General features: G+C 41.7%; 1 protein-coding gene across 2 annotated transcripts in view; it reads left to right on the forward strand.

The window, feature by feature from the left end:
- Positions 1 to 5,690: 5,690 nt before the first annotated feature.
- The window catches only part of si:dkey-9k7.3 (circularly permutated Ras protein 1), a 53,579-nt gene continuing 46,185 nt past the window's right edge, over positions 5,691 to 13,084 (forward strand). The window contains exon 1 of one of the 2 annotated variants that reach the window (XM_052029412.1): positions 5,691 to 5,817. The gene's annotated coding sequence lies outside the window, so the exon portion shown is untranslated. The remainder of the gene's footprint in view (positions 5,818 to 13,084) is intronic. The other variant, XM_052029413.1, reaches the window with a different exon arrangement.

Here is a 13,084-nt window from a genome sequence, read left to right on the forward strand (position 1 = left end):
TTAGTGATCTGTATACACCGACTCTTTTTGAGTGTCCAATGCTCCTAATTTTATAATCTATAAGAAATACTCATCTCTTTCCTATATTATAAAATAGTCCTGCATTTGCATGCATTGAAATCCAACTGCATTAACTTTGTCTATTTGTTTAATCTATCAATTAAGTGCTTTACACTTATTTTGCTTGCTGTACCACCAATATTCGCATCATCGACAAGCTTAGATGATATTCTATTGTGTTATCTAAGGCATCAATACTTCTAGTGAAAAGTTCCGTTACTTCTGGCCTAAGCTTTCAAATTTCCACCATTTCTGTTGTAGGCCAGATTCCTGCAAGCATTCAATTTCTCAGAGTTGTTATTAGCTCAGACAATGAGATGGTTACTAGCATGGTATCATAATACGTTGGCCTGCTTGTGGATGGGGCTATTATTGCCCACGACCTTAAGGAAATAAAAAATAAGAGCTAGAGTAGACTATGTAGACGTACAAGTATGCTCCACCATTCAATAAAATCATGAATGATATCTGATCTTTAGTCTCAACTACTTCCTGCCCAAGCCCTATACCCCTTTATCCCAAAAGTCTATCTCTGTTTTGAATATGATTCATTTTTCACAGAACATTCCAAAAATTCACAAACCTCTGAGAAGAAGTTCCTCATCTCACCCTTAAGTGGCCAACTCCTTGTCGTGAGACGATGTTCCTTAGTTCCAGAATTCTTGACCAGGTGAAAAATCCTCACAGCAGCTAGCCCCGTCAGTATATTTCTATTAAATCATCTTTCATTCTCCTAATCTCCAAAATGTAATCTCAATCTTTCCTCATAAAACAACATCCTCATCCTAGGGACCAAGAATCATTCTAGGAAATATTTGCTGTACTGCCTTCACAGCAAGTATATTCTTCCCTAAAAAAAGAGATCAAAACTATATTCAAGTGTGGTCTCACTAAAGCCCTCTACCTGTACAATCTGACTTTACGATTTAATATTCCATTCCTATAATGTATCTTTATGGCATAAAAATCATATCTGTTCTTTATATCTATGTGGGTGTTTGTATTGTGATCTTTTCAGACACAGTACGCCTACTTCTCAATGTAACACTTTCATAGACCTTCAACTTTGCACCGAGACATTTAATATCTCAGTAGTTAAAGCGCTGTATTATAAATAAATGCTCACCTCATCATATGTGCACATGGTCTCAATACAATTTTAGAGACTCTACAGATTGGTAAGATGGATGTTAAATGTTAGTGGAAGAATATTGATGACTCTTCGGTGGCAAGTTTTAGCTGAGTTTGGATTTGCTTTCGGCCTTGTCAGGTATATTGCATAGAATGGGACAGTGGCAAGAGACAGCAATGTTGATTTATCACTGATTTATCACTAGATTTGCAATTAAGCCCAATATTCCATTTACTTTTCTTGTATATGGTGTTAATTTCTCCTCTTTGTTCTGCTTTTTGACCTCTGTTCTCTGACTAGCTGTTTATTTATCTGTTTAATTGGCTCAGCTTTTGTCACATTTGTTCAATGCCTTTCCTTCATTCTCACAGTAGGACTTCCTCATTTTCCCTTTCCATTCTTTGCTCTCTTCAGTTGTCAGTCCCTTCATGTTTCTCTGCACCTGTCAGTCTTTCCACCCAACTTCCTTTCTCATTTTCTCTGACCACAACCCCAGTCTGTGACCGGTTATGTCAGCAGTACATTTCCCCCTCTCCCCCTCTCCCCCCTCCCCCCATTGTATTCTTGCTGTTCCCCCTGACCTCTGTATTCATATCTTTCTCTATATGCGTGCCTCCTTCAGCCTCTATGCCCATCTCACATTTTTTTCAGTTGCCTTGTGATTTTCGACTTTACCTCCCCCTCCCTCCCCCTCCCTCTGACCTTCTTTCCCTTTGCTTGAGCAGTTTTATTTCAAACATTTAATGGATGTATGAGAGGAGTTTGTGGGTTTAGAATCATGTTCAAACTTTATACCATTCTGTGGTGTAGTCTACACCTTCCGTACGGTCAGATGTAGCCCAGTGATCAGAGGTTGCTCCACCAAGCAACACATCAGCTGGTGTGAAATGACCCTCGTGTGAGATTTCCATGCAGCTCGGAAGCTGTGGCTGCAATCTCCAGGTACGTTACCCTGGCTAAGATTATTTGCACCTCTAACCACAGCTAACCATCTTGGAACTTTCCTATTCTACCTGGGCTTAAGCAAATGTCATATGTTTGAATTCACAATCACGCATTAATTTTTCAAAGCTCCCAAATCCTGCAAAGGCTACAAGAAAATTTGTTGACCAATACATGCCTATTCTTATCTTCTTCCCCAACAAGTTGATCATTACTGGTACTTTTCATTATTATTAAGTACTCTGATGACCTTCACTGCTCCCTCCTGAGCTTTGAGAAAGCAACAAGCACATCCTCTTTGTGCATCCACACTGTTTGCTTCTGAGAAAGAGGAACCATTTGAAAGACCCACAAGCAATCACAACTGGGAGTTTATCAGATGTCAGAGTCTCGGATGTGGAATCTAAAGGGCAGAACTTCATTCTGACAGAAGATTTGATGGATGGATGTAAAAGGTCAAATGGAACATGGGATTATGGTAATTACTGCTCAGTTTGTTGGGTCCAAAATTCCATATTCCTCTCATTACCTCATTTGTTTGAGCCACAAGTACCTGTTTAGAGGAAAGATTAGGTCATAATCTGGGCAGTAACAAAGGATTGTTTTATTGTCAAAATGGATGTCATTGTTGTATTAGAATAGCTTGCCTTGATCAATGGCTGGGTTGAGAACATAAGGCTTAAACAACACAGCAGTACTGATGTTGGTGTCCATTTTCAATGAGTAGTACACTCACCTGCTTCATGTCACATGGGATGATACTGGTCTCCCTGAAGCTGTAGATCTCGAGAGGATCCTGACTAGGAATCATCCACCTAGCTCTTTTGGCAAATCTGCATTGCCTGCTTTGACCACAATTTATTGACACCAAACCAATAGTTGCTGGTGCTGGCCAGCATTGCTCCCTCAAACATTTGCTGCAATGCAGCTGTGTTCAAAGAATAAAACTCCCAATCCATGAAAATGTAACGAATCTTGCAGCCTTCTGCTCAAGTGCTTAGAAAGCTTTTGGGATCCAAGTGCACTTTGTGACAGTCCAGTGGTCTGGAGGAAAGAAAAGAAAAAACTGAGGATGCTGGAAATCTGAAATGAAAGTAGAAAATGTTGTGAATAGGTCAGGCAGCACCTGTGAGAAGGGCAGTAGAGTTTAAAATTTCAGGTCAAAACCCCTTCATTAGAACTGGAAAAGTTGAGGGGGGGGGGGAATAAGCTTAAATTACAGCGAGGGGGAAGAGTGGAAAGAGCATAAATATGTCTTTGCAGGGTGGAATCCAAGGCTGATTGCTCTCAGTGCCATCCAAGGGAGGGATTGATCTGTCAGGAGGAGTACACATAGAGTGAAATGAATGAGGGAGATGGGGGAAAAAAACTGCTGTGGCTGTAACACCAAACACAGCAGTTGTTGGAAATCTGAAATAGAAAATGCTGGAAATACTCAGCTGATCAGGTAGCACCTGTGGAGAGACAGAAGTTGTGTGAATGACCTTACGTCAAAACTGACCAGTTCTGTCTCAAACAGGAAGATCTGGTTATCTGAAAAAAAAGGACGTGCTATTTCTCGAGCTTACATTAGGTTTTGTTGAGGCAGTGTAGGAGGCCAAAGACAGATAGGTCAGAATGGGAGAGGGGTGGAGAATTGAAGTAACAAGCAATTGAAATCTTAAGGTCACCCTTGCAGACTGAATGTAAATGTTCTGCAAAGCAGTAACTCAATCTGTACAGTATTTGGTTTCTCCAAGTACTGATCAGCCAATACACTTCACAAAATTGGAAGAAGTGCAAGTAAATCAAGTGGGTCCCCAGATGGTGGGAAGGGAAGAGATAAAAGGACAGGTGTTCCATCTATGGTGGTTGCATTGGAAAGTGCTGTGAGAAGGGAGCTGTTGGTGGAGATGGAAGAGCAGACCAGGGAGTTGCAGAGGGAATGGTCCCTTAATTTGAAAGGGGAGTGGAAGAGATGGGGTGTTCAGTACTGGAGTGTTATTGAAGGTAGTGGAAACTGCAGAGGATGATCTATTGAATGTGGAGGCTGATGGAGTAGAAGGTGAAGACAAGGGGAACCCCAATCCTTGCTTTGGCTGGGAGGAGAGGGAGTGAGAGCAGAAGTGTGAGAAAGAGGAGATATGGTAGAGATGGAGAAACTGAAAGAATGGAAAGGAATCCTTACAGGTGGGTTGGGAAGAGGTGTAGTCAAGGAACAATGCTGAGGAATGCATAGGATGAAACCACTGACTAGAATAAGCATCCAACTTCCAATCCACTTGTGAGGCCATGTGGGTTTGACTACTGCAGAAGACATGGAAGGTTTCTAATTACAGACCGTCCCTGGCTAACTAAGAGGTTCTGTTTGTACAGACAGCCTTAAATCAATTTTGTCCATAAATCAGAAATACATAATAATCACTCAATATGATAACCATGCCTCCACAGTATTGTAATAAGTGGCATCAAAAACACAAGACTGATAAGAAAGTACAATTACTTAAAGCAGAAAGAGAGAGAAATGAAACTAATTCTGCCGATCGTAGGAACAAACTTATGTACGTATGTCGGACTTTTGAATTTAATAATATGATGGGAGCTCGTTCGGGTGTCTATAAGTTAGGCGTTCGTAACCTGGGGACAGCCTGTAATCTGAATTAGACAGGTTTTCTGTAGATGTTTGATGCCCTAGTAGTATTTAATGGATCAAACTATGCATTACATAATATTTTATGGAGGCATCACTGAGATAAACATTCCCTTCTCAAGAGCATTGGACATATTAGTTAACTAACCCTTGCTGTTTAATTGTTGCCCTAACCCAGCTATTTCAAGGAATAAGATTCGGCACACTTCTCCAAAAGCAGCTGTCTCTTGTGTCTGTTTGCTAGGGTGCGTCATAGTTGCCTGGAGGAGATTTCATTGATTCTCTTTATTTTAATTACTCTGTTGCCAAGAAACAGCTCTCACAGGTTTGTAGAGTTTCCAGGGCTGAGCTCCAATTGTTGCCAAAAGATCTGTCTAATTGTCTTTACGTTATTGAAGTTTGTTGTGATTGTTTACGGCTGATTAGTTTGCCATGTCATTTCAGAGAGTGGTAAAGTGTAGCATCATGTAGCATTGAAGTTGAATGTTACTCAGATAGAGACAAAGATGGCTTGTCTATGTCTTCATGGATATTATTAAATGGCATGAATTTTTCAATATACCCAGTTTAGTATTTTGTACTCATGACTTAGTGTTTATGATACAGAATTAGAGATTATAAGTGATACAATTATGGTAATGAACTCAGTGACTTGGATAGAAATGCATCTTTGTTAAATTCAACATGCAAAAATAAAAGCATGCATCTCATTCAACTCTAAATCACCATTTAAACTCAGCCAATTGTTAGTGTAATTAAATCTGATTCTTTTTCTTGTAGTTTCCTGTTTATATATAACTTAGTGAAACCTTGCTCTCTCTGTTTCCTGTGCAGAGCAGAACCATATTTTATATACATTTTTTTTCTTAGTTATAAATAGTTGCTGATGAAGGAATGCAGATAGTGATGTGCTATTTCCTGTTTCAGTCTCAGCTCTGTACTTCACCATTTGAAAGGTGATTAAGCAGAGTCTACGAGAGCAACAAGGTGCTCATCACCACAAATATTTGGACTAAACCTCGCTATCCTTGGACAAATTCTTCCTCATTTTCAGGTACGAGAATAACTTATTATAGTGTAGGACAAACTTTTGTTCTTTTCTATATTAAACTATACCTTTTGAATGGGAGAAAAATGTAGTCAGGCACGTGAACATCTACAAATGGTGAAGACAAGGGACTGCAGATGCCGGAATCTGAAGCAATACAAAAAGTGCTGGAGGAGCTCGGTGGGCAGGCAGCATCTATGGAGGGAAATGTCAACTGTCCATTTCCCGCCATAGATACTGCCTGACCCGCTGAGTTCCTTCAGTGCTTTTCGTGTAACTACAACTGCTTTGATTGTAACCAAATAGAGCGTATTGTAGAGATGGTTTCTTGAACAGAAAATGTTTTAAATTGTTTTACTAATAGTGAGTGAGCTGTAAGTAGTGCCTGCAACAGTGGAGGATGCTGTATTGATAGATGTGTTATAATTGGGAAGGCCTAGTGCGGAGTGGTAAGTTCTAAGGAGATGTATGTTAAGAAACATTATGTGCCTTAGGTTCATGGTGATCACTTCTCTTCAATGCTTCTACCAAAAACATTAATGTTTCCTCCTTTACGATGCTGCTAAGCCAATAAATTCTTACACAGAACCCCTCATTAGAGAAGTATTTCTATTCATTTTTCACTCCTGGCATTGCAGACAAGACTTCTGTTTCTTGCTCATGATCAATTCAGGATTCCACCTATTTGTTTCCTGAAAGTGCCCCAGAGAAACATTTATTTATCAGGTCCTCTAAGAACTTTTTACTGATTTGTGGTTCCAGACTGCTTGCTGTATCTGCATGTCAACTTTCTGTGGTTTGTGCACAAGCACATCCAAATCCCTTTGAATCTCAATATTAACTGGTCTCTCACTATTTTTAAAAAGTACTGTTTTTCATTCTTCTTTTGAAAGTGGGAGATTTCACGCCTCAAGTATTATATTCCAGTGGGTATCTTCCTACCTAATTTATATCGCTTTACGTTCTCATCACAGTTTACATTCCCTCCTAGCATTGTATCATCAGGAAACTTGGGATACATTACACTTGGTCCCTACAAAAAAGTCATTGTAAATGGCCAATGTCCCTGTGCTAATCTTTGTAGTGTCCCATCAGTTATACCCTGCCTTCCTAAGAATTATTTCTATTATCTATCTTCTATTCAATAAAACATCTTCAATTCAAGTTAATTACATTTCCCCCAGGCCTCTGGCTCCCAAACATGTGTAACAAACAAAATTTAAGAATCTTGTTTCAGATCTAGCCACATCACCCTCCAATTTATAATGACATTCAGCATATTATGGAGAATCTTCCCTGAGGTTCCTTTCTTAAGAGACTAATTAACCCTATCTAATTACTCAAATCTAAATTAAAAATGTCATATTTTCTTTAACAATTTTGGATTCATTTTAATGCCCTTCATAATTTAAAGATTCTGGCTGGTTAAAACCTTGATCCATATTAATTATTTTCAATACTAATATATGCACCATGCAACTTTTGCTCAGTAAATTATTGTATACTAATTTTTTCAGTTTTACTGATTCATTCACAAACTACATTTAGTCATTATTACTACGATAATTTACTTAAAAAAATATAATCTTGCCTAACTCGGGAAACTTGAAAACATCTTCTGAGTGGCAGGGATATAGGAGTGAAGCGATTTTCAACACAATGCTGGCAACACTCAGCAGGTCAGGCAACATCTGTGGAAAGAGAAACAGAGTTAATGTTTCAGGTATAAAACACTTTGTTTCTATTTCATATTTTCAGCATCTGCATTTTCTTTGACTTTAACAGCAATTTTTAGCATTTTATTTCCCGTCAGAACCTGCTTGGCCAGTGATGTCAGTGAGCACTCCACGTACTGGTAAACAGGAGCTTCTCCCGGGGTGGGAAACCTCCATTTCCTGGGATGCTGCTCCCAGTTCAGGAACTCCTCCCAAATAAAAATAAACTATGAATATCGGAAACTGGAATTAAAAAGAAATAATGGTGGAAATGCAGATTTTTACAAATAACTGTGAATCGCGGGAAGGCTAGATTGGCCACATCATGCTTTTTTAAAATTGATCTAACCTTATCTCGAAGTGGGTTAACCTTTCACGTTTTGGAGCAGACTCGATGGGCCAAATGGCCCAATTCTGCTCCTATATCTTGTGGCCTATGTCTTATAGATGCTGTCAGATATGTTGTGTTAATGGGTGCTGTTTGGCTTCTCTCTGTGTGAATCAGCTGCTATTGTCCCGACCACCGTGCTCACAACATCAGCATCCTCCATCACCCTGTGCTGAGTTTCCAGTCCCGTACCTTCCGCTCCCCTCCACTTGCAGAACTTCACCCACTTTTTCTGCCCACCTGCCTCTTGTGTGTCAAGATGGGGAATCCTGACGACCACCAATTATGGATGTGAGACCAAAAAAGTAGAGTCAAATAATACAAAGGCTGAGAAATGTACCTAACTACATTGATTCCCAAATTAAATTTGTATTTTGGCTATCAGATTAAAAATACTTTGGGTGTGCATTCCTTTTGTAATTAAGTTTCCATTCTCGGACCCTGATGTTCCAGCACAGACTTTAAACACGAGTACGTGTATGCACAGGTGCAAAGAAAAACACAGGCATGTAGCATTAGAGATGCAGCTCTCTGACACTGACCTCCTTGACCAAGCTTATCACCAGTGCTCCCAGTTCAACTCCTCAGGTTCTGCATCCTTTTACCCCCAATGCCCCATGAAACACATTGGTGGGTTCCTCTATTTTAAAGGCTCTACAGTTTTTGTGTATTATTCAGGACCACTGGATTGAGGTGTGTACTGAGAGGTCCTGTGAAACGACTGGTGCCACCGTTCACTGTGTCAGTCACTACTGTCTCTCCCTCTCTCACCTCCCTAATTCTTCTCCAAACAAGAATCATCTCGGCAGGTAAATTAACAATCCCCCTCTTCTATTCTCTTTACCACATGATACCAGCCCACAAACAAGTACAATGAGCTTATGAACTGCTTTATACTGTGAAATTTAGATCCCAGTCCCCATCCTCTCATTTCGCTACACTTCCCAACCCATCCACCTGTCCCCCAAGATCATCTCAAGGGTAAGGTCTTCCTCCAGCCTCCTTATTCTTGTCCCTCACTATGTGTTGGCTTGCCACTACATCAAGGGCCACCCACCCACCCCACCTTCACATTGGTCAGACTGAACTTGACAATACAAATTTGGCATCCTGTTCATCACCAAGATCTCAGTACCATTCCCTAACTCAGCATGCTGGATTGTTTTGTCACCTCCAGTGCTCTCACTGTCAATATTCTGTTCCTGATCCATCAAAACTTCAGCTGTCCACATTTAAAAAACAATCACTGGTCTATTCCTGCTACAGGTCCTCCCCAGGTGGCGAATGTGGACACCCCATACATACGACCGAGCGTTTGGGAGACTGGCGGGATGGATGGGGATGGATTTGCCGGCTGCTGTGGGGCTGCAGGCATCTGCTGGGTGGGAATGGACTACTTCCATGTTCCTTCTCCCTTCACATCCCACCCCCCCTGAGCCGCAACAATCACAGGCTGGGTCGAGCTAGGCAGAGCAGGGACTGCTCAGCAGGCTCACTCACTCACTGAGTCTAGCTGGTGGCTCCCCTCCCCCACGCCTGCTCTCCCCTCCCCGCATCCGCTCGCCCTCCTGTTGCGGCTATTTTTGTTCATTTCCATCTTGCGAACGGTTCTCAAGAACACAACCCTATCATAACCAGGGCACTGCCTGTATTATGTTGGTTTCACATCTACAACACACTTAAAGTTTTCATCCATATCTTCCTATCCACCTCCTTTCCCCAATCTTCATTTTCCAACATCCTGTCATCTTAAATGTCCTCCCAGACCCTTTGATAGTCTGACCCTGACCACCTCCATCCCCACGTCCCTTCATCCCAATGTTGGTGGCAGAGGTTTCAACTTCCAAAACCCTCCTCTTGACACCCTGCCGTTGACCCTCTATTTGCTTGTCCTTTCACCCAAACACCCAGACTAAATTGTGCAGCGTGGTTTGACTTCAGCTAATTAATCTTCTGCACCCAGCACCATCTGCACCAACCACCAGCCGATATGTTTTTTTCATTCTTAAGATTCGCTGGCTAGACTAGTATCTATTGCCCCTTTAAATCTGATGAAAGCTACCATCTTAAATTTCTTTGATCTGCATCAGTGCGGATGATCGCTTTTAGGTAGTGAGTTCTGGGGTTTTAACCCTATGACAATGAAGGAATGGTGATTTATTTCCCAGCCGGGAGATTCTGTCACTTGCTGAACTTAGAGGTCGTGGTGTTCCCATTACTCCTTGGTGGTAGAGATCATGGGTTGTGGAGATACTGTTGAAGGAATCTGGTGAAAGAGCCACTTGTTTTCGAGTACCTAGTGCACCGAGAGGGAGTGAATGCGTAAAGTGGAGGATGGGATGATGATCAGACAGGTTGCTTTGTCCTGGATGGCTCAAGACTTTAATGAAGTCTAGAAGTGAGTTGTCCTCACTAAACACAAACTGAGCATCAATGAGCAGCTTATTCGTGAGTAATTAATGCTTCCATTGTTTTCCTAATGATTGAATGCAGACTAGTACAGTACAGGAACAGGCCCGAGAGCCCATGATATCTCTGCTGACCATGATGCCCATTTAAAGAACACATCTGCCTGCACCTGGTCTATATCCCTGAATTCCCTGCCTTTCATGTGTCTGTATAAATGTCTTTTAAATGATGCATTCATATCAGTTTCCACCACTTCCCTGGCATCATGCTGCATGATAGGCACCTATCACTCTCTGTGTAAAAATGAAACTTGCCATATAAATGTCCTTTAAACTTTCCCCCTCTCACCTTAAAGCTATGCCCGCTAGTATTTGACATTTCCACCCTGGGAAAAAGCCTCTGACTGTCTACCATATCTATGCATCTCATAATTTTATAAACTTCTATCAGTCTCCAAAGCTCCAGAGAAAACAACCCAAGTTTGTCCAGTCTTACCTTATTGCTAATACTCTCTATCAAGTTCAAGTTTGTTGTCATCATAGGCATATATACACAGGGTATAAATGCCATGGAAAAATTAGCTTTCTGCAGGAGAAGCTCAGAACAAGACGAGGACAAAGATAAGTTAACATGAACTTAAATTATACATAGTGCAAGACAGAGGGAAAAAAATAATAGTCTGAGGTAGTGTTAAGGTTTTTCAGGTTGGTTCAAGAACCTGATGGCAGTGGGGAAGAAGCTGTGGTTGAACCTTGAGGTGTGGATCTTTAGGCTCCTGTACCTCCTGCCTGATGGTAGAGAGGGCATGGCCCAGACGGTTGGAGTCCTTGATGGATGCTGCCTTCCTGAGACATCGCCTCTTGTAGATATCCTCAATGGTGGGGAGAGCTGTACCCATGAGGGGACTGGCTAAGTCCACCACTCTCTAACCTCTAGCGTTCCTGTGCATTGGAGTTTCCATATCAGGTCATGATGCGAGCAGTCAGAATGCTTTCCACCGTACATCTGTAGAAGTTTATCAGGGTCTTCAATGACATACCGAATCTCCTTAAACTTCTAAGAAAGTAGAGATGCTAGTGCACCTTCTTCGTGGTTGCATTGATGTGCTGGGCCCAGGATAGGTCCCCAAGATATTGACTCCCAGGAACTTGAACTTGCTGATCCTTTCCACTGCAGACCCTTCATTTGAGGACTGGTATGTGTTTGCCTGATTTCCCCTTCCTAAAGTCCACAATCAGTTCCTTGGGCTAGCCCTCCCTATTCCAAGCAACATTCTGGTGAACCTCTTCTGCACTCTCTCCAAAGCCTCCACGTCCTTCCTGTAATGTGACCAGAGCTAGGCACAATACTCCAAATGTGGCCTAATCAAAGTTTTATACAGCAGTAATGTGACTTCCTGATGTTTATACTCAAAACCCTGATCGATGAAGGCAAGCATGCAATTTACTGTATATCTTCCCCTTACAATTGACTTCCTAAAGTGCAACACCTCGCACTTGTCCAGATTAAACTCTATCTGCCATTTCTCTGCCCTGTTTCCAACCGGTCTATATCCTGCTGAATCCTTTGACAGCCTTCTTCACCATCCACAACTCTGCCAATTTTTTGTGTCATCTGCAAGCTTACTAATCAGCCCACCTACATATAAGAAGTCCCAGCACTAATCCTTGTGAATCACAGTCAGAATAATGCCCTTCTACCACTACCCTCTGTCTCATATGGCCAAGTCAGTTTTGAATCCAATCTACCAAGTCTCCATGTATGCCGTGTGCCTTAATCTTCTGGATCAGCCTACCATGAGGGCCCTAGTCGAAAGCTTTACTGAAGTCCAGGTATGCAATATCCACTGTCTTCCCTTCATCAATCATATTCGTCACATCCTCAAAGTGCAATCAAGTTCGTAAGACATGACCTTCCCCCACACAAAGCCATGATGACTATCCCTAATAGTCAGATGCAAGTAGATCCTATCCCTAAGAGCCTTCAATAAAGTCCCTACCACTGATGTAAGGCTCACCAGCTTATAATTTCCTGGTTTGTCTCTACTGCCCTTCTTCTGAGGAACATCATTAGCTATTCTCCAGACCTCTGGGACCTCACCTGTGGCTAAAGAGAGATGAAAGATCTCTGTCAAGGCCCCAGTGATCTCCTCTCTCACCTCTCTCAACATAGATTGAGATCCCATTAGGCATGGGAGAATTGCCCACATTAAGGTTGATGGAAGGTTCATGGCATAGGATATCAATGAATTGGATTTGTCTGACTTTTGTGCATAGGACATACCCAAGGCAGATTTCTACATTGTCAGGAAAGTGAACGATGGCACAGGAGTTAGTGCTTCTGCTTCACAGCTCCAGGGACTTGTGTTCAATTCTGAAATCAAGTCCTCTCTGTGCATGTTCTCTCTGTGACTGCACGCGCTTCCTCCCACATCCCAAAGACATACTGGTAAGCTAAGTGGCTGCTGTAAATTACCCCTAAGTGTAAGTTAATGGCAAAAGGAAACAAAAAAGGGATTGATGGGCATGTTTGAGAGAAAATAATTACTAACGTGGACCTGTTGGGTGCCAATGGCCCCTTTCTGTGCTGTGATAAACTCAAGATAAGGTAGATGAAAATCAAAAAATCTGGAGATGGTGGAAATGTGAACTAAAACAGAAAATGCTGGAAATACTCAAGATGTCAGGCAGCAACTGTGTAAAGAGAAACAGAATTAGTGTTTCAGGTTGAAGACCCTTGGTCAGAACCTTGCCAGTTCCCA

The sequence above is a fragment of the Pristis pectinata genome, chromosome 14 (assembly GCF_009764475.1).
Source record: "Pristis pectinata isolate sPriPec2 chromosome 14, sPriPec2.1.pri, whole genome shotgun sequence".
Lineage (NCBI taxonomy): Eukaryota > Metazoa > Chordata > Chondrichthyes > Rhinopristiformes > Pristidae > Pristis > Pristis pectinata.